The 26,627-nt window shown below is 38.4% G+C and overlaps 2 non-coding genes and 13 pseudogenes across 2 annotated transcripts; all 15 read left to right on the top strand.

Annotated features, from left to right (window-relative positions):
• The first annotated feature begins 21 nt into the window (after window positions 1-21).
• LOC114913257 (5S ribosomal RNA) lies at window positions 22-140 on the top strand (annotated as a pseudogene).
• A 238-nt stretch (window positions 141-378) lies between these two features.
• Window positions 379-497, top strand: LOC114913211 (5S ribosomal RNA; annotated as a pseudogene).
• A 249-nt stretch (window positions 498-746) lies between these two features.
• Window positions 747-865, top strand: LOC114913207 (5S ribosomal RNA; annotated as a pseudogene).
• Window positions 866-1,106: 241 nt separating this feature from the next.
• On the top strand, window positions 1,107-1,225 carry LOC114913222 (5S ribosomal RNA; annotated as a pseudogene).
• Window positions 1,226-1,471: 246 nt separating this feature from the next.
• Window positions 1,472-1,590, top strand: LOC114913239 (5S ribosomal RNA; annotated as a pseudogene).
• A 248-nt stretch (window positions 1,591-1,838) lies between these two features.
• LOC114913269 (5S ribosomal RNA) lies at window positions 1,839-1,957 on the top strand (annotated as a pseudogene).
• Window positions 1,958-2,205: 248 nt separating this feature from the next.
• LOC114913221 (5S ribosomal RNA) lies at window positions 2,206-2,324 on the top strand (annotated as a pseudogene).
• Window positions 2,325-2,572: 248 nt separating this feature from the next.
• LOC114913250 (5S ribosomal RNA) lies at window positions 2,573-2,691 on the top strand (annotated as a pseudogene).
• Window positions 2,692-2,940: 249 nt separating this feature from the next.
• On the top strand, window positions 2,941-3,058 carry LOC114913251 (5S ribosomal RNA; annotated as a pseudogene).
• Window positions 3,059-3,310: 252 nt separating this feature from the next.
• LOC114913235 (5S ribosomal RNA) lies at window positions 3,311-3,428 on the top strand. Its single transcript, XR_003799259.1, has one exon. It is a non-coding gene; the product is annotated as a 5S ribosomal RNA (ribosomal RNA).
• A 248-nt stretch (window positions 3,429-3,676) lies between these two features.
• On the top strand, window positions 3,677-3,794 carry LOC114913270 (5S ribosomal RNA; annotated as a pseudogene).
• Window positions 3,795-4,259: 465 nt separating this feature from the next.
• On the top strand, window positions 4,260-4,378 carry LOC114913224 (5S ribosomal RNA; annotated as a pseudogene).
• Window positions 4,379-16,018: 11,640 nt separating this feature from the next.
• Window positions 16,019-16,137, top strand: LOC114913248 (5S ribosomal RNA; annotated as a pseudogene).
• A 244-nt stretch (window positions 16,138-16,381) lies between these two features.
• On the top strand, window positions 16,382-16,500 carry LOC114913233 (5S ribosomal RNA). The gene has a single exon (XR_003799257.1). It is a non-coding gene; the product is annotated as a 5S ribosomal RNA (ribosomal RNA).
• A 250-nt stretch (window positions 16,501-16,750) lies between these two features.
• LOC114913252 (5S ribosomal RNA) lies at window positions 16,751-16,869 on the top strand (annotated as a pseudogene).
• The last annotated feature ends 9,758 nt before the right edge of the window (window positions 16,870-26,627 follow it).

Below are 26,627 nucleotides of genomic sequence, written 5' to 3'. Positions count from 1 at the left end.
GAATTTTGATGGGATGGTGATGGGTGCGATCATACTAGTACTAATGCATCGGATCCCATCAAAATTCCATAGTTATGTGTGCTTGGGCGAGAGCAGTACTAGGATGGGTGACCCCCTGGGAAGTCCTCATGTTGCACCCCTTCTAATCTTCATCCATTTTATTTTTATGTCAAGACTTTTTTCTACAATTTTTATAGAGAACTCTTTCTTCTATCAAGGGTAACATTTTTACAAAAAAAAAATTGAGTCCGGAGACAGACAGTAACGTGCAAGCTCGGGGGACCCACTTGATGGGATCGGTGTCCTACAGACCAAGATGGTGGAAGGGTTACTAGTGGCATGCAACGGCCGCTATGTTATATCTACAAATTTCATAGAGATCATGATCATACCAGCACTAATGCATCGGATGCCATCAGAACTCCATAGTTAGGCATGCTTGGGCGAGAGTAGTACTAGGATGGGTGATCCCTTGGGAAGTCCTCGTGTTGCACCCCTTTTAATCTTCATCCATTTTATTTTTATTTCAAGATTTTTTTTCATAATTTTTATGGAGATCTCTTTCTTCTACCTCGGATAATGTTTTCTCTCAAAAAAAAAATTGAGTTTAAAGATCGACAGTGCCGTGCGGACTCGCGGGATCCACTTGAACTGTCCCGTACTCTATAGGCCAAGACGGTGGGAGGGTTACTGATGGCGTGCAATGGCCGCTACATTATATGTATGAATTTTGAAGAGATCATGATGGGTACGATCATACCAGCACTAATGCATCAGATCCCATCAGAACTCCATAGTTAAGCGCACTTAGGCAAGAGTAGTACTTGGATTGGTGACCCCCTGGGAAGTCCTCGTGTTGCACTTGTTTTAATCTTCATCCATTTTATTTTTATTTCAAGATTTTTTTTCATAATTTTTATGGAGATCTCTTTCTTCTACCGTGGGTAACATTTTCTCTCAAAAAAAAAAATTGAGTCTGCAGACAGGCAGTGCCGTGCGGGCTCGTAGGACCCACAAGAAGGGTCCGATGCCCTACAGGCCAAGACGGTGGAAGGATTACTGATGGCGTGCAACGGCCGCTATGTTATATCTACAAATTTCATAAAGATCATGATTATACCAGCACTAATGCATCGGATCCCGTCAGAACTCCACAGTAAAGCGTGCTTGCGCGAGAGTAGTACTAGGATGGATGATCCTATGGGGTGTCCTCGTGTTGCAGACTTTTTAATCTTCACCCTTTTTATTTTTATTTCAAGATTTTTTTTACAATTTTTATGGAGATCTCTTTCTTTTGCCATAGGTAACATTTTCTCCCAAAAAAAAAAGAGTCTGGAGACTGACAGTACTGTGCGAGCTCGCGGGACCCACATGAAGAGTCTGGTGCCCAATAGGTCAGGATGGTGGGAGGGTTACTGATGGTGCGCAATGGCCGCTACATTATATCTATGAATTTTAAAGAGATCATGATGGGTGCGATCATATCAGCATTATTACACCGGATCCCATCTGAACTCCGCAATTGAGCGTGCTTGGGTGAGAGTAGTACTTAGATGGGTGATCCCTTGGGAAGTCCTCGTGCTGCACCCCTTTTAATCTTCATACTTTCTATTTTTATTTCAAGATTTTTTTTCATAATTTTTATGGAGATCTCTTTCTTCTATCGTGGATAGCATTTTCTCTTAAAAAAAAATTAAGTCTAGAGCTCGACAGTGCCATGCTGGCTCGTGAGACCCACTTGAAGTGTCCGGTACCCTACAAGCCACGACGGTGGGAGGGTTGCTGATGGCGTGCTACGGTCGCTACGTTATATCTATGAATTTTGAAGAGATCGTGATGGGTGTGAAAATACTAGCACTAATGCACTAGATCCCATCAGAACTCCGTTGCTAAACGTGCTTGGATGAGAGTAGTACTAGGATGGGAGACCCCCTGGGAAGTCATCGTGTTATATCCTTTTTAATCTTCATCCTTTTTATTTTTGTTTCAAGATTTTTTTCTATAATTTTTATGCAGATCTCTTTCTTCTGCTATGAATAATATTTTTTCTCAAAAAAAAATTGAGTCTGGAGACCGACAGTGCCGTGCAAGCTTGCAAGACCCACTTGAAGGGTTTGATACCCTACAGGCTAGGACTGTGAGAGGTTTATTGATGGAGTGCAACGACCGCTACATTACATTTATGAATTTTGAAGAGATCGTGATAGATGCAATCATACTAGCACCAATGCACCAGATCCCATCAAAACAATGCAATTAAGCATGCATGGGTGAGAGTAGTACTATGATGGGTGATCCCCTGGGAAGTCCTCGTGTTGTACCCTTTTTAATCTTCATCCATTTTATATTTATTTCAAGACTTTTTTCCATAATTTTTATGGAGATCTCTTTCTTCTGCCATGGATAAAGTTTTCTCTCAAAAAAAAATTGAGTCAGGAAACCAACAGTGTCGTGCAGGCTCGCAGGACCCAATTGAAAGGTCCGGTACCCTACAGGCCAGAATGGTGGGAAGGTTACTGATGGTGCGTAACGGCCGCTATGTTATATCTATGAATTTCAAAGAGATCGTGATGGGTGTGATCATACCAATACTAATGCAGCAAATCCAATCAGAACTTCGCAGTTAAGCGTGATTGGGCAAGGGTAGTACTAGGATGGATGACCCTTTGGGAAGTCCTCGTGTTGCACCCCTTTTAATCTTCATCCTTTTTATTTTTATTTCAAGATTTTTTTTCATAATTTTTATGGAGATCTCTTTCTTCTACTGCAGATAATATTTTCTCTCAAAAAAAAAAATTGAGTATGGAGACTGACAGTGCCATGCGGGCTCGCGGGATCCACTTGAAGTGTCCGATACCCTACAACCAGGAAAGAGGGATGGTTACTGATGGCGTGCAACGACCGCTGCATTATATCTACAAATTTTGAAGAAATCATGATGGGTGCGATCAAACCAGTGCTAATGCATCGAATCCCATCAGAACTCCACAGTTAAGCATGCTTGGGCGAGAGTAGTACTAGGATGGGGTCCCCTTGGGAAGTCCTCGTGTTGCACCCCATTTAATCTTCATCCTTTTAATTTTTATTTCAAGACTTTTTTTCATAATTTTTATGGAGATCACTTTCTTCTACCATGGGTAATATTTTCTCTCAAAAAAAAAAAAACTGAGTCCGGAGATCGACAGTACCATGCAGGCTCGCGGAACCCACTTGAAGCGTCCGGTACACTACAGGCCAAAACAATAGGAGGGTTATTGATGGCGTGCAGCAGCCACTGCATTAAATCTATAAATTTTGAAGAGATCATGGTGGGTGCGATCAAACCAGTACTAATGCACTGGATCCCATCAGAACTCTACAGTTAAGCGTGCTTGGGTGAGAGTAGTATTAGTATGGGTGTCCCTAGGGAAGTCCTCGTGTTGCACCCTTTTTGATCTTCGTCTATTTTATTTTTATTTCAAGATATTTTTCTATAATTTTTATAGAGATCTCTTTCTTCTATCATGGTTAACATTTTCTCTCAAAAAAAAATTGGGTCCAGAGACCGACAGTGCCATGCAGGCTCATGGGACCCACTTGAAGTATCCGATACCCTATAAGTCAGGACAGTGGGAGGGTTACTGATGGTGTGCAACAGACGCTATGTTATATCTATGAATCTCGAAGTGATAATGGTGGTTGTGATCATACCTGCACTAATGCACCGGATCCCACAAAACTCTGTAGTTAAGCATGTTTGGGCGAGAGTAGTACTAGGATGGATGATCCCTTGGGAAGTCCTCGGGTTGCACCCCTTTTAATCTTTGTCCATTTTATTTTTATTCAAGACTTTTTTCTATAATTTTTATGAAGATCTCTTTCTTCTGCCCCAGATAATATTTTTGCTCAAAAACAAAATTGAGTCTGGAGACAGGTAGTGCCGTGCGGGCTCGCGGGACCCACTTGAAGGGTCTGGAGCTCTACATGCTTGGATGGTGGGAGGGTTACTGATGGCGTGCGACGGTCGCTACGTAGTACTAGGATGGGTGATCCCCTTGGATGTCCTCATGTTGCACACTTTTTATTCTTCACCCTTTTTATTTTTATTTCAAGACTTTTTTCCATAATTTTTATGGAGATCTCTTTCTTCTACCACAGATAAGGTTTTCACTCAAAAAAAAAATTGAGCCTAAAAACCGATAATGCCGTGTGGGCTCGCAGGACCCACTTGAACCCCACTGGAAAGGATGGTGGGAGGGTTACTGACGGCGTGCAACAGCCGCTACATTATATCTAGCACTAATGCACCAGATCCCATCAGAACTCCGCAGCTAAGCATGCTTGGGCGAGAGTAGTACTAGGATGGGTGGCACCCTGGGAAGTCCTCTTATTGCATCCCTTTTAATCTTGGTCCTTTTCATTTTTTTTCAAGATATTTTTCCATAATTTTTATGAAGATCTCTTTCTTCTACCACGGGTAATATTTTCTCTCTCAAAAAAAAATTTGAGTCTGGAGACCGACACTGCCATGCAGGCTCACAGGACCCATTTGAAGTATCCGGTACCCTTCAAGCCAGGAAGGTTGGAGGGTTACTCATGGCGTGCAATGGCCGCTACATTATATCAACATATTTCGAAGAGATCGTGATGGGTGCAATCATACCAGCACTAATGCATTGGGAATAGTGTCTTAAAGCCAATTGTCAGCCTGTTGACGGTTGTGCTCATTTTTGTATATGTACATGAATTATGAATTAATAAAAATTATTTTGATATTTTTCATCACAAAATATTTCATCTGTAATGAACTCCTATGTTGTGGTGAAGTCCTTAGGACTATTTAGACTCGACAAAGGAGGATTTGTCATTTAGTCCTTAAATCTGTTCGCGACCAAATGATATGTTGTTACCAAGGATGACAACGTTTATCAAGCATAGGTCGTTGTGTGCCATATAAGTTGGTTGTCCTCTTATCCAATGAGTGTAGAGACACTGGTATGGCATACAGGTGAGATGTAAGGGTACATCTGCACTGAACGTGATCGAGTCCGGAGCTATTTCTGCTGTCAAGATTTGCTCCGATGGAATATGGTTATAAATGTCCCTCTGACCTGAGACCGCCACGGTGACTTGCAAGCAACTCACTACACTTAGGCACTGGACTACCTAAATTTCCAATTCAGTGACGGAAGGCTGCTGGGTGTAGTCAAGTACTTGACTTATCGGTGCGTGAGTCAAGATGGGATTGACCACTCCAGTTTAGGAGCTGTGTACAGTCGTGTTTCAATTTAGCAAAACCCTGGCCAGGGTAGTCTTTGTGAGGAGTCACAGGACTATTTGGGTTGAGCACGATTCGGATGATCTAATCAGGGTTGACAGTTTAATCCTGAGTCGTCCTAAACACAGAGGTCAAAAGGATGAATTATATAGTAACCATATTCACGTAGGTTCTGAGTGTTGTGATTGCGACCATTCGACTTATCCAGTCGTTGGGTACCATTGTAAGATGGTCACTTCGATTAGTACAGGAATTAGTTCCTGTGCTACCGGCTTAGGTTCGAACCTGTGGGGTCACACACATTAGAGGTTTCTATCTGATCTGATAGCTGGTGAAGATTCCTTCATGTCTGAGATTCTATGATCAAGAATCAAGATTCTCTGATCATGAATTCCATACATTTTGGATACCGGGGTCAAGAGTCCCACTGGTTTAGGACTCTTCGAACAGGGTTACATATCAATGAATTCTGATGCCCGATTACCCAACAGATTTGGACTCAATATTTATGAGAGGTTTAATTAGTGATTTGATCACTAATTAACTCAATTTGATTGAGTAATTAATTTTGGATCAAGTCCAATTGAATTGGATTCAGTTGGGTTCGATCCGATTAGGTTAAGAGTTGACCAAATCGTCGAGATGGTTTGGTCCCTGATATGATCAGGGATTGGGCTTAATCAATTTCTGATTTGATTAGGATTTTATTAAGCCTAATTAAGCCTAATTAAGTTGGGTTTAAATTAGTCTAATTGGGCCTAACTTATTTGGTTCAATTAGGTTGGTTTAAATAATGAAACCACCTTGACCCATTCTCCCTGCGCCACCTCACTTCCACTGCGCCCATTTGAATTCACGAGAAGGAAGTTCTCATGAATTTTTTCTCATGAAAAGCCCTCCTCACGCCCTACTTTAATGTGCCAAATGAGTGGATAAGGATGATTAGTTGGCCATTCAAATTCAAAACAAAAGTTTGAATTTGAATGAGCAACCAATCTTAGCGCCTTGACCTTATCCTCTTTTAACGCCCCATTTATTACACGAGAAAATATTTCTCATGAAATACTCATGCACAAATTAAGCCACGCCCTCCTCTTCTCACACCCTTAGTGGATAGGGATTAATTAGTTTCCATTTGAATTTAAAATTTAATTTGAATTCAAATGTACAATTACTCATCTTTATCCTCTCACGTGGATAAGATGTTTGACATTATTTTAAAAGGAAGAGAAGAGTGGGACGTGTGCAAGAAAAATTTTGAAGAGAAAATCTGGGCATGAGGAATCCTTGTGTGTAAGGTGAAGGTCAATATCCTTCTGAGAGAAAAAGAAAGAAAAGAAAGAAAAAGTGTGCGCAGGGTTTCAGTGAGTTCTTCAGGGTTTTAGCTTGGAGTTCGAAAAGTGAGAAGGTGAGCTATGAGTGTCGTGAGCCCACCAAATTTTAGGAAGATCTTCAACATCCTCTCAAGCATGTCTGCTGACAATCTAGAGCATCCAAAGAATTGGCAGACATCGATCGAAGGAGTTCGATCAGCATCGGCCGTCGAAAGGGCTCTATAACGAGCTAGCACTCGTTAGGAGTCGATCAGATCGGGAGCTTCTTGTGGATGATCCACAGAGGCCAGACACATTGTGTGGCTGCATCGCGATGATCAGACTCTCCCGACGGTGATCAGATTGCGGTGATCTACTACCCGCACAAAGGTATTGTGTTCTGAACACATTACAGTAAAGTGTTTACTGTTCAAATTCGAATTTCAAATTTAAATGCATGCATGCTATATATCATATTTAGATCCTAGTGCAGAATAAATTTTTATTAATTAATTAGATTAATTAATAATTTCTACTATAAAATAGTGATTTTGAAAAGTTTTAAAATTATCATTTTACCCCTGCACTGATTTTCCCCACAAATGGTATCAGAGCGGGTTCTTAGATATGATATATATATTTGCATGCATAGATTAAGTTGTAATCTAAAAGTTTACAATTTGAAATTTAAAATTCAAAATTTAAATTTTGAATTTTAAATTTTGAAAGTTATTTGAAATTCAAAATTCAAAAATTTGAAATTCAAAATTTAAATTTTGAATTTTTAAATTTAAAATTTGAAATTCAAAATTCAAAAATTTGAAATTCAAAATTTAAAATTTGAAATTTGGTTGAAATTTTAAATTTGAAATTCAAAATTTGAAATTCAAAATTTGAAATTCAAAAATTTGAAATTTGTTTGAAATTTGAATTTCAAATTTTAAAATTTAAATTTTAAATTTTGAAATTGGTATATTTAGATATACTTGATCCAAGTAGCAAGTAATCGAATTGGGTTGGTTGCCATGGCCGTCCGGTCATAGGAGAAAAGTAGAGTTTAAAGGCCCTCTCCTCTCATTCGATGGAGTCTCCTATGGCGGTAGGGGTGCCGCTGTAATTATATCCCATGCAGATGAAGCAGCGAAAGAAATTAATTGTAAAGGTTCAATTATGAAATTTATCATGAATGTGTTAGATTAGATCTAAAGAAATATTCATGATTTTTTTTTAAGTTATTTTCTGTTATGTAATTAGCAATAGGATTGCTATTTATGAAATGTGCTTATCTATTTGTGAAATGAGTCAACATATTTGGTGAACAGAAAATAAAACTTTTCAAATTTAAAAATTATTTTTGAAATGCCAAACCCTGACCTATCAGTCCAAATACTTAATTAAAAGAATTAAGTATTGTCTAGTAGGTCTAGAATTGTGAATTAAGACCTAAGATAATTGCATAAACTTGTGGGTCAATGGGTTAGATGGATTAGGTCCATAATTAGGTTAGACCTAAGGTTAGCTTAAAGAAATGGACTAAACTAGAGTAATTGGTCAAATCTAATCAAAAGTTGAATTAGATTAGGTCAAAGATACTCTAGACTCAACTCCAATAGTTGTAGTTGAATGGGTCCATGTCTTTAACTAGACCAAGATGGACTTAATTCATGGCTACGCAGTAGAACCCTATTTACTAAGTTGATCAAATTAAAACTAATGAACCGGTTGGTGTCTAAGGTAAGTTTGGCAGTTTGACCAGTGGTTTTTAAGCGGGAGCTACTCGCAGTGATTCGATCTCTGACGAGTTAATGGCTTATCCACACCACTGATCTCACTTACCTGGCCAACCTGGTGAATTAGGTTTTGATTAGATCACTTGGTGATTAGGGCTCACCCATGTCATTAGGTAAATCAGTTTGACTAATTTAGGTACTCCTAATGCTAGCTTTAAGTAAATCTTTTTTTAATCTGACTTGGTGAAGTCAGTGGGAGGATTGAAATTGGCTGGATATTTTTTTCTCATCTTTTCTTTAATAAAATTCTCAAAAAAAATTATTAGGTCCTAAAAATGATTAAGTTATATTGATAACTAAGTCATAGCCTCCTATTAAGTGACTGATAATGAGTCCATTAGTTTAATAATCATTGGAGACCCAAGGGCCTGGTGCTTATTGACTAATGGAATTATCATTCATAGTATGATAATTTGGTTTGAGTCTTTCTGATGATGGTTAGGTTGGCCGACCAAAGTCGGGCTTGATCATTTATTGGTCCGATTCACCAAATCAAATCATGTTAATGGTTGGACCTAACCAGATTTTTTCAGTGGAGGCCAAAACCTACTGATTAGGTTCTGGGGCAAAATTAATTACTAGAAGTTGTTTAGAGAAACAACTGGTTATGAACCTACCTATAGATGCACATGGGTTGACCAACCAAAGTTGGGCTCGTGTGTAGTCTATGTGGATTCTAGTACCCACTAAGGAATTAAAGTAATTCTTCGAATTGGAGGTTAAGGCTACCAATTCGTAAAAATATTGGGAGAAACTTTAGACTAAAATTCAAGTCTTTAGTATTAATAATTTATATACTAATATAGGTCTGATTTTCCTTTATGCAGCTATGGCCACTACCCTTTCGCTCTGATCATTATTAGATAATGACAAGCTCATGGGACCTAATTTCGATAGCTAGTATCAAAAATTAAAGATCGTCCTTGAGCATGAGTGAATCCTTTATGTAGTAACAGATCCGGCACCGGAGAAACTAGCCCCGAATGTTAGAGGAATGGTTCGAGACACTTACCAGAAGTGGCTCAACGACCGCACCACCGTTTGGTGCATTATGCTGGCGGTAATGAATGATGAGTTCAGCCCTAGGTTCGAGAACGCCCAACCACAGGAGATGCTTCAAATGTTGAACGACTCCTTTGGCACGCCTGACGACGTTGAAAGGCACAAAACTAGTTGTGTCATTTTCAATACTTGGATGAGGGATGGAGCCTCAGTCACTGATCATGTACTGTACATGATCGAAATGATTGAGCGCCTAAGTAAACTGAGCTTTTCCCTGCATGAGCAGCTCGGTAAGGATGTGATCCTTAATTCTCTGCCCAAGTCCTACCTTCCCTTCCTTACTCATTTTCGAATGACAAAGCCTGTAGTGAACTACCATGGCTTGTTGGGGTTGCTGCAGAACTTTGAGAAGGACCACCAACTCCATAAGGAGTTGGTAAATATTGTGGGAGGGTCTTCTTCTGGTCGTCGACTCTTTAAGAAAGGGAAGAAGAACAAGAAGAAGAAGAATAAGAAGGTGCAGCCGCATGCTGGGATGTCTGCACAGGATTAGACCAAGAAGTGCAAGCCCGACCAGAGCCAGATGGAGTGCTTCTTTTGCAAGAAGCAAGGGCACTAGAAGAGGAACTGTCCTCTATACATTGCCTCACTGGACCCGAACAAGCCGAAGAAGAAGCAAGATACTTATATAATAACACCTTGCAACTTTTCCATTTGTGATACTACTGCCTGGGTATTAGATACCGGAAGCCCTTATCATATTTGCAATTCGATACAGTGTCTGCAGATCAGTAGGAGATTTGATGAAAGCGAGAGATTCCTGAACGTTGGAGATGGAAGCAAAGTTCCAGTTCTAGCATTAGGAATCATGAACCTTGTAATCAATTCTCGAAATATAATTCTGAGTGAATGTCACTATTATCCAAGCTTTTTATTAAATATTATTTCTGTAGGCCTTTTGGTCATGAACGGTTATCAATTTTTAATAAAAAGAAATATTTGCAATATCATTTTGAATGATGTTACAATATTTGTTGGATAACTTAATAATGGAATTTACTTTCTATCACAACCTGTTAAAGTAGTTCAAACCTCCGGTAAATGCCCTAGAATAGATAATGTGTCAGAAGTCTACCTTTGGCACTGTAGGCTAGGTCATATCAATAAGAACAGGATAAACAGGTTGGCTCAAGAAGAAATTCTTGAAGTAGGTGATTGTGAATCACTTCCAACCTGTGAGTCTTGTCTTCTTGATAAAATGACCAAGTCACCTTTTACTGAAAAAGGTGAGCGATCCAGTGAACTCTTGGCTCTGGTACATTCTGATGTATGTGGACCCATGAGCTCAAGTGCAAGAGGTAGATATTTCTACTTCATAACCTTCACAGACGACCTATCGAGGTATGGGTATGTCTATTTAATGAAGCATAAGTCGGAGTCGTTTGAAATGTTCAAACTATTCCGAAATGAGGTAGAAAAACAAACTAGAAAGTGTATTAAAACTCTTTGATCTGATCGAGGAGGTGAATACCTTTTCAATGAGTTTCTGACATATCTTGGGGAGAATGGAATTCTCTCTCAATAGACTCCTCCTGGAACACCATAGCATAATGGTGTATCTGAAAGGAGGAATCGAACCTTGTTGGACATGGTTCGATCCATGATGGGGTTTGCTGTTCTGTCGATCTCCCTTTGGGGATATGCACTCGAATCGGCTTGTTACCTTCTACATAGAGTTCTGAGTAAGTCTGTAACCAAAATGCCATATGAGATATGGATAGGACGTAAGCCAGTACTCTCGCACCTTAGGGTTTGGGGGTGTCCGGCTTATGTTAAACGTTTAATTATGGATAAGCTAGAACCTAGGTCTGACAAGTGTAATTTTATAGGATACCCAAAAGAGACCAAAGGGTATTATTTCTACCTGGCTGATGAGCAAAAGGTGTTTGTCAACCTTAAGGCAATCTTTTTGGAAAAAGAGTTCCTTGGTGAAGGGACTGTTGCCTCTAAGGTCGAACTTGACGAAGTTCGACAGGTGGACAAACTGACATAAGTTGCTGAATCTGAACTGGATTTGATTAGATCAAATCCGGAGCTCATTGTTCAAGCATCCTTTAGGCGATCTGGTAGAGTACCACGTCAACCGGACAGATACTATGATTTCTTGATCCGGGACGACGATCCTATCGAACTTGATGAAAATGATGAGGATCCGATCACCTATATGGATGCAATGCAGAGATCCGACTCTGAGAAATAGCTAGAGGCCATGAAATCCGAAATCGAGTCCATGGAGGTCAATGATGTGTGGACATTGGTTGACCCACCCAAAGGAGTAAAACCCATAGGGTGTAAGTGGGTCTTCAAGAGGAAGAGGGGCACAGATGGAAAGGTGGAAACCTATAAAGTCCATCTGGTTGCCAAGGGATATCGTCAACATTATGGTATAGACTATGACGAGATATTTTTTCCTATGGCAATGCTCAAATCCATTCAGATTATGCTTGCGATAGCTGCCCATCTGGACTATGAAATCTGGCAGATGGATGTGAAGACAGCTTTCCTAAATGGAGAGCTGGATGAAGAGGTGTATATGATACAACTTGAAGGATTCACATCCACTGATGAGTCTAAGGTGTGCAGACTACAGAGGTCCATTTATGGACTTAAGCAGGCATCCCGGAGTTGGAACATACATTTTGATAGGACGATCAAGACGTATGGCTTTGTTAAGAATGGAGAAGAGCCATACATTTATAAGTGGGCTAATGGTCCAGTAGTGGTATTTCTTGTATTGTATGTGGATGATATTCTCTTAATCGGAAATGATGTCCTTGCATTACAGGGAATAAAGATTTGACTGTCGTCACAGTTCTCCATGAAGGATTTGGGAGAAGCTTCCTACATCCTAGGGATGAGGATCTATAGGGATAGATCTAAAAGGTTGCTTGGTTTATCCCAGTCTACGTACATAGATACTATGCTGAAGAGGTTCATCATGGATAATTCCAAGAAAGGCTATCTACCGATAGGCCATGGAATTTTTCTCTCGAAGAGAGATTGTCCGACAACAACTCAAGAGAGAGAGCGTATGGGTAGGATTTCATATGCTTTGATAGTGGGATCTATCATGTACGCCATGACATGTACACGACCAGATGTGGCATACTCACTAGGAGTAGTGAGTAGATACCAATCTGATCCAGGAGAGAATCACTGGAAGGTTGTTAAAACCATCCTGAAGTATTTAAGAAATACTAAGGACCAGTGGCTTGTTTATGGTGAATCAGACTTGAGACTTATAGGGTTTACAGACTCTAGTTTCCAGTCTGATCATGATGACAGCAAAAATGTGTCAGGATTTATTTTTACCCTTAATGGTGGGGCTATCTGCTAGAACAGTTTCAAGCAACACATAGTGGCAGATTCAATTTGCGAGGTGGAGTATGTCGCTGCATCAGATGCTGCCAAAGAAGTGATGTGGCTGAGGAAATTCATCACCGAGCTTGGAGTAGCACCCTCCCTTGTTGGTCCAGTTCTGCTCTACTGTGACAGCACTGGAGCCATTGCTCAGGTGAAGGAACCCAAGGCACACTAGCGGATGAAGCATATTCTGCGCCGCTACCATCTCATCTGAGAAATTATGGATCGAGGTGACGTCGACCTTCAGAAGATCGACGAAAAGGAGAACCTGACCGACCCATTCACTAAAGCCATTGCAGTGAAGGAGTTCGACGACTACAAGTCGAAGATGGGTATTAGATACTGCACCGATTGGCTTTAGGCCAAGTGGGAGATTGTTGGGAATAGTGTCCCAAAACCAATCATCAGCCTGTTGACGGTTGTGCTCATTTTTGTATATGTACATAAATTATGAATTAATAAAAATTATTTTGATATTTTTTATCATAAAATGTTTCATCTTCTAATGAACTCCTGTGCCGTGGTGAAGTCCTTAAGACTATTTAGACTCGACAAAGGAGGATTTATCATTTAGTCCTTAAATCTGTTCGCGACCAAATGATACGTTGTTACCAAGGACGACAACATTTATCAAGCACAGGTCGTTGTGTTCCATATAGGTTGGTTGTCCTCTTAACCAATGAGTGCAGAGACACTGGTATGGCATACAGGTGAGATATAAGGGTACATCTGCACTGAACGTGGCCGACTCTGGAGCTATTTCTGCTATCAAGATTTGCTCCGATGGAATATGGGTATAAATGTCCCTCCGACCTGAGACCGCCATGGTGACTTGCAAGCAACTCACTGCACTTAGGCACTGGACTACCTGAATTTTCAATTTAGTGATGGAAGGCTGCTGGGTGTAGTCAAGTACTTGACTTGTCGGTGTGTGAGTCAAGATGGGATTGACCACTCCAGTTTAGGAGCTGTGTACAGTCATGTTTCAATTTAGCAAAACCTTGGCCAGGGTAGTCTTTGTGAGGAGTCACAGGACTGTTTGAGTTGAGCACGATTCGGATGGTCTAATCAGGGTTGACTGTTTAACTCTGAGTCATCCTAAACACAGAGGTCAAAAGGATGAATTATACAGTAACCATATTCACGTAGGTTCTGAGTGTTGCGATTGTGACCATTCGATCTATCCGATCATCGGGTACCATTGCTAGATGGTCACTTCGATTAGTACAGGATTGGTTCCTGTGCTACCGGCTTAGGTTCGAACCTGTGGGGTCACACACATTAAAGGTTCCTATCTGATCTGATAGCTGGTGAAGAGTCCTTCATGTTTGAGATTCTATGATCGAGAATCAGGATTCTCTGATCATGAATTCCACATATTTTGGATACCGGGGTCAAGAGTCCCACTGGTTTAGGACTCTTCGATCAGGGTTACATATCAATGAATTCTGATGCCCGTTACCCATCGGATTTGGACTCAATATTTATGAGAGGTTTAATTAGTGATTTGATCACTATTTAACTCAATTTGATTGAGTAATTAATTTTGGATCAAGTCCAATTGAATTGGATTCAGTTGGGTTCGACCCGATTAGGTTAAGAGTTGACCTAATTGTTGAGATGGTTTGGTCCCTGATATGATCAGGGGTTGGGCTTAATCAATTTTTGATTTTATTAAGATTTTATTAAGCCTAATTAAGCCTAATTAATCTAGGTTTAAATTAGTCTAATTGGGCCTAACTTATTTGGTTCAATTAGGTTGGTTTAAATAATGAAACCACCTTGACCCATTATCCCTGCACCATCTCACTTCCACTGCGCCCATTTGAATTCACGAGAAGGAAGTTCTCATGAATTTTTTCTCACGCAAAGCCCTCCTCATGCCCTACTTTAATGCACCAAATGAGTGGATAAGGATGATTAGTTGGCCATTCAAATTCAAAACAAAAGTTTGAATTTGAATGAGCAACCAATCTTAGCGCCTTGACCTTATCCTCTTTTAATGCTCCATTTATTACACGAGAAAATGTTTCTCATGAAATCACTCATGCACAAATTAAGCCACACCCTCCTCTTCTCACACCCTTAGTGGATAGGGATTAATTGGTTTCCATTTGAATTTAAAATTTAATTTGAATTCAAATGTACAATTACTCATCTTTATCCTCTCACGTGGATAAGACGTTTGACATTGCTTTAAAAGGAGGAGAAGAGTGGGGCGTGTGAAAGAAAAATTTTGGAGAAAAAATTTGGGTGTGAGAAATCCTTGTGTGTGAGGTGAAGGTCAATATCCTTCTGAGAGAAAAAGAAAGAAAAGAAAGAAAAAGTGTGCGCAGGGTTTTAGTGAGTTCTTCAGGGTTTCAGCCTGGAGTTCGAAAAGTGAAAAGGTGAGCTACGAGTGTCGTGAGCCCACCAAATTTTAAGAAGATCTTCAACATCCTCTCAAGCACATCTGCTGATGATTTAGAGCATCTGAAGAATTGGCAGATATCGATCGAAGGAGTTCGATCAGTATCGACCGTCGAAAGGGCTCTACAACGAGCTAGCACTCGTGAGGAGTCGATCAGACCGGAAGCTTCATGTGGACAATCCAAAGAGGCCAGACATATTGTGTGGCTGCATCATGATGATCAGACTCTCCTGACGGTGATCAGATTACAGCGATCTACTACCCGCACAAAGGTATTATGTTCTGAACATATTACAGTAAAGTGTTTACTGTTCAAATTCGAATTTCAAATTTAAATGCATGCATACTATATATCATATTTAGATCCTAGTGTAGGGTAAATTCTTATTAATTAATTAGATTAATTAATAATTTTTTCTGTAAAATAGTGATTTTGAAAAGTTTTAAAATTACCATTTTACCCCTGCACTGATTTTCTCCACACTGAATCCCATCAGAACTCTACAGTTAAGCAGGCTTGGGCGAGAGTAGTACTAGGATGGGTGGCCCTCTGGGAAGTCCTCGTGTCGCACCCCTTTTAATCTTCATCCATTTTATTTTTGATTCAAGATTTTTTTTCATAATTTTTATGGAGATCTCTTTCTTCTGCCGTGGGTAACGTTTTATCTAAAAAAAAAATAGAGTCTGGAGATCGATAGTGCCATGCAGGCTTGCGGGACCCACTTGAAGTGTCTGGTTCCCTATAGGCCAGGATGGTGGGAGGGTTATTGATGGCGTGCAATGACCGCTACGTTATATCCATGAATTTCGAAGAGATTGTGTTTGGTGCGATCATGCCAACACTAATGCATCAGATCTCATTAGAACTCCGTAGTTAAGCGTGCTGGGACAAGAGTAGTACTAGGATGGATGACTTCTTGGGAAGTCCTTGTGTTGCACCCCTTTTAATCTTCATTCTTTTTTTTTATTTCAAGACTTTTTTCATAATTTTTATGGATATCTCTTTCTTCTGCCGTGGGTAACATTTTTTCTAAAAAAAAATAGAGTATGGAGACCGACAGTACCATGCGGGCTCACGGGACCCACTTGAAGTGTCCGGTACCCTACAGGTTAGGATGGTGGGAGGGTTACTGATGGCGTGCAATGGTCGCTGCGGTATATCTATGAATTTTGAAGAAATCATGATGGGTGCAATTATACCAACACTAATGTATCGGATCCCATCAGAACTTCGTAGTCAAGCGTGCTTGGGCGAGAGTAGTACTAGGATAGGTGACCCCCTAGGAAGTCCTCGTGTTGCACCCTTTTTAATCTTCATCCTTTTTATTTTTATTTCAAAATTTTTTCCCATAATTTTTATGGAGATCTCTTTTTTCTGCCATGGGTAACGTTTTCTCTCAAAAAAAAAAATTGAGTCTGGAGACCGACAGTGCCATGCGGGCTCACGAGATCCACTTGAAGTGTCTGATACCCTACAGGCCAGGACGGTAGGAAGGTTACTGATGGCGTGCAATGGCCGCTGCATTATATCTATGAATTTTGAAGAAATCATGATTGGTACGATCATACCAGCACTAATGCATCGGATCACATCAAAACTCCACAGTTAAGCGTACTTGGGCGAGAGTAGTACTAGGATGGGTGACCCCTTGGGAAGTCCTCATGTTGCACCCCTTTTAATTTTTATTTCAAGACTTTTTTTCATAATTTTTATGTATTGGATTCTGACCATGCAGTGGAAAGTAATTTTTAAGTATTTTAAAACAAGCAAATCAATAGCCTTATCAAATTAAACTATCGAGCTGAACCCAAAACCCTAGAATCACTTTGCCGATCACGATCAAAGTAAATTCAAGCATGCAAAGAGATAGAAAATTATATTTTAACCAATATAAAAAAGTGGCATGTTGGTGTTCTCCACAGGACCCCATGGTAGAAGTCCTCCAATGGTGATCCACACAGAAGTTGGGCAAATTCCTTCCCAATCGGTGCACTGTCGCTGCCTTGTCTTCTCAAGAATACTACCGGCTTCAAACTTGTATCACAATTGCACCAAAATCTAGTTACTTTCAATCTCACCACCAGAATGACACCAAGAAAATACTCTTCAAATGTTATATAACCTAGGATTTAATTTTTAGCTCCATCATATGAAAAAATCAAATCTTAGGGCACTCAAGCAACACCTACTGAAAATCTCACCACCCTTGTAGCAAATTTTGCCACTCAAAATTCTCTCTTTTTTTTCCTCAAAATTTTTTCAGATTTTTTCTTATGTTTACCACATCCCCCCTCTTGGTGTCAGCCCAAAATCACCACCAGAAACCATCTGGAGCATCCCCTATAAATATGGTACCTAGGGACGTCACATGAGACCATGGGGTGCCAACCTTTGGCGATCCAACTTCCCATGTACCAAATAAATTTTTCAAGTGAATTTTTGGTAATTCAAATACTTAGAGCAAAAAGACTCTCAGTTTTCTATGTGCCATAAAAATCTAAATTAAATTTGGCATCAAATCATAGGAGAACTGGTCAGGAATTTAAGGTAATGCGTAATAGTTAAGAGCCTTCATTAAGAAGGACTCTCCATTTCTCATGCCAATTTAAGGTGGGCAAAATTTATTTTTTGCTGTGACTTCTGGTGGACATGGAGGACTTTTTCTCCACTTGAAACTCTTTCAAGTTGGATAAAGATCCAATCCAAATTGACCCAATCCCATTAGGTCAAAGCCAACTGGTCTAGGTTAGCTCAAACAATTTGATCTAAACCAATTTGGGAACATGGGTTAATACAATGTGCTAGCATATCAAATTAACCGTTAGAATTTATATTAAACTCTAATTAGATCAAACTAAGGCTAAATCCTAAATTGTGTGGCCTATTGGGTTCCAAATCTTGCCAGCAGTGGATCCAGACTTTCGACGTAACCCTAATCCGATGAGATTTGGTCACCCGAAGAGTCCTAATCAACTTGGACTCTTTCAAATTGACTCCAGAATTAAACTCTTTTAATTTTGATGATTTTATAAGTCAAGATATATGTCTAGCAATATGTCATAACTATCCAGAAGATTTAAAATTTCGATAGAAAATTACCAAAATACCCTTCAGTGGCAAGTTCTTGGGTAATTCAATCTTTCAGTCAAACAACATCCCAAATGAGTTGTGGAAATGAAAATATATCAAACCCAATCACTTATCACAATGTATCTCGAACAGAAGGTGATGATTCAGTTGATGATACATTAGAAACTCTTTTCTAATTATCATCCTACTTTAGTCAAAGACTTTCAGAATCATCATCCTATAAGATCACATAGGATGTTCGCTCCTCTTATTTGGAGTGACTGATTCTTTATTGATCACTCACAACCTCTATGCATATTTCACCATATCTAGAACACCCCACATAAGGATCAAAGAATCAAACTAGGTAGTGAACCAAAATATGGATCCATGTACACAAGGTACCATGATGACCTTAGGTTTAAGGATCACTTATAAAACTCCCACTAGAGAATCATCAGTTGAGATGTAAATAAGACTCTATCTGATATTCTCTCATAGGTCAATTCAGTGAACTCATTCTCTAATGAGTATCCATATCTTTGTATTAGTGTCCCCACATAAGTGATTGTGAGATCAACCACCCATATTTCGAGCATACATAGGACATGCCAGTCTTACCGGTATCATTGATCTCTGACTTAATGCACCAACGATTAGGAATATTTTAGATCAGAGCTATCAAGGATTTAGGTCTCACTGGTGTGATCTCATCACGGTCGTAAAATTATTATCTAGACCTATGGGGTTCATTATAATCTTAAAATTAATAAGATGCAATATATAATGAATCAAAAATATCTATTTTATTAATAATAAATATAAATTTATATGAGTTTGGAAGATAAATAATAAAAACATCCTATCGCATCCCATTTGTGATTGGCTTGTAAGGCATTATTCTTTCAATCTTCCACTTGCACTTAAAGCTAATCGACCCTATACTTGATGTCCATGCTATCAAGATAGCAGTCAAACTGTTGCATTGACAAGGCCTTAGTGAATGGGTTTGCTATATTGTTCTTGGTGTCAACTTGCTCCATGATCACATCGCATCTTTCGACTATCTCTTGAACGAGGTGGAACCGTCTTAGGATGTGCTTGGATTTATGGTGAGATCTTGGTTCTTTGGCTTGAGCAACTGCCCCAATATTATCACAATAAAGGGACACTGGTTGTTCCATCTCTGAAACTATACCCAACTCAGTGATGAATTTTTTTTCATCCAGACGGCCTCCTTAGCAGCCTCACTTGCAACAATATACTCAGTCTCAGTGATGAGTCAGCAACAGTTTGCTGTTTGAATTTTTTTCAACTTACTATACAACCATATAGATTGAACAGATATTCAGATATCGATTTGCTATCATCCAGATCAGATTGAAAACTAGAATTTGTATAACCTTTCAGTTTTAAATCAGATCCACCATATATTAGAAAAATATCTCTAGTCCTTTTTAAGTACTTGAGTATGTTTTTCATAGCTTTCTAATGATCCTCCCCAGGATCAGTCTGAAATCTACTTACAATGTCTAAGGCATAAGCCACATCAGGCCTGGTACATAATATAGCATATATTATCGATCCTACAGTCGAAGCATAAGCATACATTATTGATCCTATAGCCGAAGCATAAGGAATAGAACTCATTCTATTTCTCTCTTCAGGTATCTTAGGAGACATCTTCTTAGAGAGTTGTATGCTATGACCTATGGGCAAGTAACCTCTTTTACTTTCCTCTATGTTAAACCTCTCAACACAAGGTCAATGTACCCAGATTGGGATAAGCCTAGCATCCTTTTCGATCTATCCCTATAGACCTTAATACCAAATATATAGAATGCCTCACCCAAGTCTTTCATAGAAAACTTTTGTGATAGCCAAGTCTTGACCGATTGTAACATCAGGATATCATTCTCAATGAGCAGTATGTCGTCCACATATAAAATCAAGAAGACAATAGCACTCCCACTATTCTTCTTGTACACACAAGATTCGTCCACACTTTTGATGAAGTCAAACGATTTGACTATCTCATCAAAATGGATGTTCCAGCTCCTCGATGCTTGTTGCAATCCATATATGGATCTATTCAGCTTGCATACCTGATTTGCACTCCTAATTGAGATAAATTCCTCTGGCTGAGTCATATAGACTTCTTCCTCAAGATTTTCATTGAGGAAGATAGTCTTGACATCCATTTACCAGATCTCATAGTCATGGTATTCTGAAACTTTTTGCCACCAGTCTGACCTTATAGGTCTCTACCTGGCCATCTACTCCAATCTTCCTTTTGAAGACCCATTTGCAGCCTATTGGGGTCACACCCTCAGGTGCATCAACCAAAGTTCATACTTGGTTGGCATACATAGAGTCTATTTTGGATTTCATGACATTTAGCCACTTGTCAGAGTCACTACTCATGATAACTTTTGAATAGGTCGTAGGATCATCATTCTCAATGATGTGGGTTGTATTGTCATTTTCAATAACAAACCCATACTTGAGTGATATACTACGCACTCGACTTGACCTTCAGAGAGGAGGTATGTGCAGTGGTTGTGCCTCAACAATGGGTACATCTGGTTGAGAACTATTTGGTAAATTCTAGATGAATTGTAGGTTTGAAACTTTCTTAAGTTCAACAGACCTCTCACTGCCTCCTTGGATAAACTCTTTCTCCAGAAAAATGGCATGCATACCAACAAACACCTTTTGTTGAGTAGGGTTATAGAAGTAGTATCCTATACTCTCTTTGGGATAACCTACAAACCTGTATTTTTCTGATCTAGCATCCAGTTTATGTCCATCAATATTTTTTACATAAGCCGGACAACCCCAAATCTTAAGATGCTTAAGATTGGATCTTTTTTCTTTCCATATTTCATATGGAGTGTTAGAAATAGATTTTGAAGGTACTTTATTTAAAATATACGCTGCAACCTCGAGGGCGTATCCCCAAAAGGATATTGGAAGATCTGTGAAACACATCATGGACCGCATCATATCTAATAAGGTGCGATTTTTTATTTCTATAATTTTATTTAATTATGGAGTATAAGGAGGTGTCCATTGAGAGAGTATTCCATCTTATTTCAAATAATCGACAAATTCACTGTATAAGTATTCTCCTCTCCGATCTGATCGAAGAGTTTTAATACTTTTACCAGTTTATTTTTTGACCATTCTTTGATACTCTTTAAATTTGTCAAAGATTTCAAATTTATTTTTCATTAAATACATATATCCAAACCTTGATCTATCATCAGTAAATATGATGAAGAGTATCCACCTCTGGCTTGAGACGACATTGGACCACATACATCAGTATATACAAGATCCAAACTATCACTTGCCCGATCTCCATGTCCAGTAAATGGAGTCTTGATCATTTTTCTCATGAGATAAGATTCACAAGTTCTATATGATTCATAATCATAAGGATCAAAAAAATTATCTTTGTATAACTTATTAATCCTTGACTCATTTATATGGTCAAGTCGGTAGTGCCAGAGATATGTGATATTCATATCCTCTCTCTTTTTTTTCTTCATATTATCAACATAAAGCATATTATCATTAAGTGAAAGAAATATAAGATCATTATTAATAAAAGTACTTCCATAATATTTATTAAAAAAATAAATAGAACAACTATTATTCTTTGCAATTATTTCAAAATCTTGTTCCGATAATAATGGTATAGAAATAATATTTCTAGCAATATCAGAAATATAATAATAGATCTTTAGTTTCAAAATTTTGCCCGAAGGCAACTTCAAAATCCTTGTTCCTATAGCTTTAGCCTGAATGGACTCTCCACTAGCACCGAACAGCTCGAAGTCACCTTTATTCAGATTTCTTATTTTCTATAGACCCTGCAATGATTTATAAAGGTGTGAGCCATAAGCGGTATCCAATATCCAAGAATCTGAAAATAAAATACTTAATGATAAATTAGTTTGTATCATATACAAACCTTTAGCAATGCTTGTAGATTTCACGGTTACAAAGTACTCCTCGTAATTTCTCTTCTAGTGGCCCTCCTTGCCACAGTGATAACAAGTACCTTTGGTGGAGACCTTCTTCATCTTCTTCTTAGAGATACCAGCTTTAGGGTTTAACTTTTTCTTGGAACCCTTCTTTGCCTTCTTCTTGTTGATCTTATCAACATGAAGAATCTGAGCCTTATCAACATGAGTCAGAGAGAGACTACAGGATCAAATCCTGGCTCAGTTCACCATCCATGGCAAAATCCAGTTATCCTAGATGAGTGATCAAATCAATCATCTTTAGGACATGCGTTTGCATGGAAGAACCTTCAGTCATACGGGCACAGAACAATTACTTCGATATCTCATATCGAGCAGTCCGACTTTGTTCCCCATATAGCTCCTTAAGATTAAGGAGAATGGGGAGAACGTCCATATCCTCATGCTACCTCTGGAGCTCGTTGCTCATTAAGGCAAGCATGATACATCTGATAGTCACACTATCATTTTTCCATATCTTATATGCAGTCCTATCCTCTTCGGAAGCATCTTCTCCAAGAGAATCAGGAGCAGGTGTATCCAGAATATAGGAGACTTTCTCCTAAGTGAGAATAATTCTCAAGTTCTTTAACCAGTTGACATAGTTAGGTCCAGTCAACTTGTTTGCATCTAGGATACCTCTAAGTGAAAGTGAGGATGTCATATGGTAGTTAATCTACAACAATAAAAATATAATATAAGCGGATAACTCATGATGACATGCACAACTAGACTAGGATTTTTATCTAATTATGCCTCCCACTATTTTATCGAACTTCATAGCCCTCAAGTATAAAAATTGAGAAACATTCTAATATTTCTTAATGGGGTTGAGATCTCTATTCCTCACAAATATTTTGTGGATAGCATAACAAACATTCATAAGTTCAAGAGTAGATAACTCTTTACCAATTGTACCTTTTCAATTCTCAACATCATTCACTCTGACCTCTAGATCACATATAGTCTTGTGGATAGCACAACAAACTATAGTGTTTTAGTTAAGTTGACCCTTCAATCCTACATGGTCATACTTAAACAATGCTACCCTTGTGGATAACACAACAAAGCAACACCATTCAAATATGCCATAAGCATCAATATACACTTGATCAACATCATGTCAATTTCTATAGTAAGCCTTGTGGATAGCACAATAAGCTCACTAAGATCTTGACATTCTATATTGACCAAGTTTGAAGGAAGACCCTTGTAATGTCTACATCACTAATCTATCTAAGTCCGAAAATCAATAAGACCAAATTGGTCAGGTAAGTAGGTGGGAGGCTCCTCATAGCTTTTCTAGACACCAACAGAGTTTGCCAAATCAATATATAGACCTAATTAGAAAACTACCTTTGACACATTTCTCGACATCGATTGATCTTAAGAATTCAATTTTTTATTAATAAAATGAATCCTGACATTACAACTTAATATAATTTTTTATGAGGGACTTTAAACTGGTCTTAGTACATCCTAACTACAACCACATAAAATGTACACTACAAATTATGCAATTTGATATGCTTCTACCTTTCTAAATAGCAATCATATGACATACTAAAATCATATAAGCGTACAATAGAAATCAAAACATATATCAAGCATATCAAAAAAAAAAATAGCAAATCCTAATCACATTAGGCATGCTTTGCACCCTTAACAATGCATCAATTTGAGCATCATACAACTGTGATAATATAAATTTTAAAATTATCATAAATAAATAATTTAATAACTAAAATTATGTATCATGGTATATATAAAGTCAAAAATAATTTTTGAGTTTAAAGGATTGATGCTATAAATCAATGCAAAATTTTTTTGGCAAGATATGCACAAGAACAATTCTATGTACGACTATTGCACTTGTTTGATCAAATTAGATAAAGGTGGCCCTGATACTATTGTTGGGTTCCAACCATACAGTGAAAAGTAATTTTTAAATATTTTAAAATAAGCAAATCAATAGCCTTATCAAATAAAACTATCAAGCCGAACCCAAAACCCTAGAATCACTTTGCCAATCACGATCAAAGCAAATTCAAGCATGCAAAGAGATAGAAAATTATACTTTAACTAATATAAAAAAGTGACATGTTGGTGTTTTCCACAAGACCCCAAGATAGAAGTCCTCCAATGGTGATCCACACGAAAGTTGGCCAAAGTCTTTCCCAACCGGTGCGCTGCCGCTGCCTTGTCTTCTCAAAAACACTGCCGGCTTCAAACTTGCGTCACAATCGCACCAAAGTCCAGTTGCTTTCGATCTAACCACCAGAACATTACTAAGAAGATACACTTCAGATGTAATACAATTTAAGATTTAATTTTTGGCTCTAACACATAGAAAAATCAAATCCTAGGGCACTCAAGAAATACTTGCTGAAAATCTTACCAACCTTGTAGCAAATTTTGCCACTCAATATTCCCTCTTTTTTTTCTTAAAATTTTTTCAAATTTTTTTTATGTTTATGACATCCCTCCTCTTAGACTTAGTCAAAAATCACCACTAGAAACCATCTAGCACATCCCCTATAAATAAGGGACCAAGGGATGTCATATGAGACCATGGGCCACCAACCTTTGGTGCTCCAAATTCCCATGCACCAAATAAATTCACTGAGTAAATTTTTGGTGATTTAGATACTTAGAGCAGAAAAACTCTTAGTCTTCTATGTGTCATAAAAATTTAAATTAAATTTGGCATCAAATCATAGGAGAACTGATCAGGAATTTAAGGTAACACATAATAGTTAAGAGCCTTCATTAAGAAGGACTCTCCACTTCTCACGCCAATTTAAGGTGGGCAGCATTTATCTTTTGCCGTGACTTCTAGTGGATGTAGAGGACTCCTTCTCCACTTGAAACTCTTTTAAGTTGGATAAAGATCCAATCCAAATTGACCCAATTCCATTAGGTCAAATCCAATTGGTCTAGGTTAGCTTAAACAATTTGATCTAAACCAATTTGGGAACTTGGGTTAATACAATGTGCTAGCATATCAAATTAATCCATAGAATTTATATTAAATTTTAATTAGATTAGATCAAGGCAAAATCTCAAAGTGTGTGACCTATTGGGTTCCAAATCTAGCCAGTAGTAGACTCAGACTTTTGACGTAACCCTAATTCGATGAGATTATGTCACCCGAAGAGTCCCATCAACTTGGACTCTTCCAAATTGACTCCAGAATTAAACTCTTTTAATTTTGATGAATCCACAAGTCAAGATTGATATCTAGAAATATGTCATAACTCCTCGAAAGATTTAAAATTTTGATGAAAAATTATCAAAATACCCTTCAATGGTAAGTTTCCATATAATTCAATTTTTCAATCAAACAACATCCCAAATGAGCTATGGACATGAAAATATGTCAAACCCAATCACTTATCATAATGTATCTCGATTAGAAGGTGATGATTCAATTGATGATATATTAAAAACTTTTTTCTAATTATCATCCTGCTTTGGTCAAAGACTTCCAGAATCGTCGCTCTATGAGATCACATAGGATGTTCGCTTCTCTTATTAGGAGTGACTGCTCCCTTATTGATCACTCACAACCTCCATGCACACTTCACCATATCCAGAACACCCCACACAAGGATCAAAGAATCAAGCTAGGTAGTGAACCAAAATATGGATCCATGCACATAAGGTACCATGATGACCTCAGATCTAAGGATCACTTACATAACTCCCACTAGAAAATTATCAGTAGACATATAAATAAGACTCCATCTGATATTCTCTCGTAGGTCAATTCAGTGAACTCATTCTCTAATGAGCACCCATATCCTTGTATTAGTGTCCCCACACAAGATATTATGAGATCAACCACCCATATTTTTGAGCATATATAGAACATGCCAGTCTTACTGGTATCATTGATCCTCGACTCAATGTACCAATGACTAGAAATATTTTAGATCAGGGCTATCAAGGAATTAGATCTCACTAGTGTGATCTCATCAAAGCCTTAAAACCATTGTTCAGACCTATGAGGTTCATTATAATCTTAAAATTAATAAGATGTAGCATATAATGAATCAAAAATATCTATTTTATTAATAATAAATATCAATTTACATGAGTTTGGAAGATAAATAACAAAAACATCCTATCGCATCCCATTTGCGATTGGGTTGTAGGGCATTATTCTTTTATGATGGAGATCTCTTTCTTCTACCATGGGTAACATTTTCTCTCAAAAAAAAATTTGAATCTGGAGACCGACAGTGCCATACGGGCTCACGGACCCATTTGAAGTGTTCGGTACCCTACAAGCCAAGAAGGTGGGAGGGTTATTGATGGCGTGCAACGGC

This window comes from Elaeis guineensis, chromosome 1, assembly GCF_000442705.2.
Source record: "Elaeis guineensis isolate ETL-2024a chromosome 1, EG11, whole genome shotgun sequence".
NCBI classification, from domain to species: domain Eukaryota; kingdom Viridiplantae; phylum Streptophyta; class Magnoliopsida; order Arecales; family Arecaceae; genus Elaeis; species Elaeis guineensis.
The sequence above is the reverse complement of the archived record's forward strand: the minus strand, read 5'-3'. Positions and strand labels throughout refer to the sequence as shown.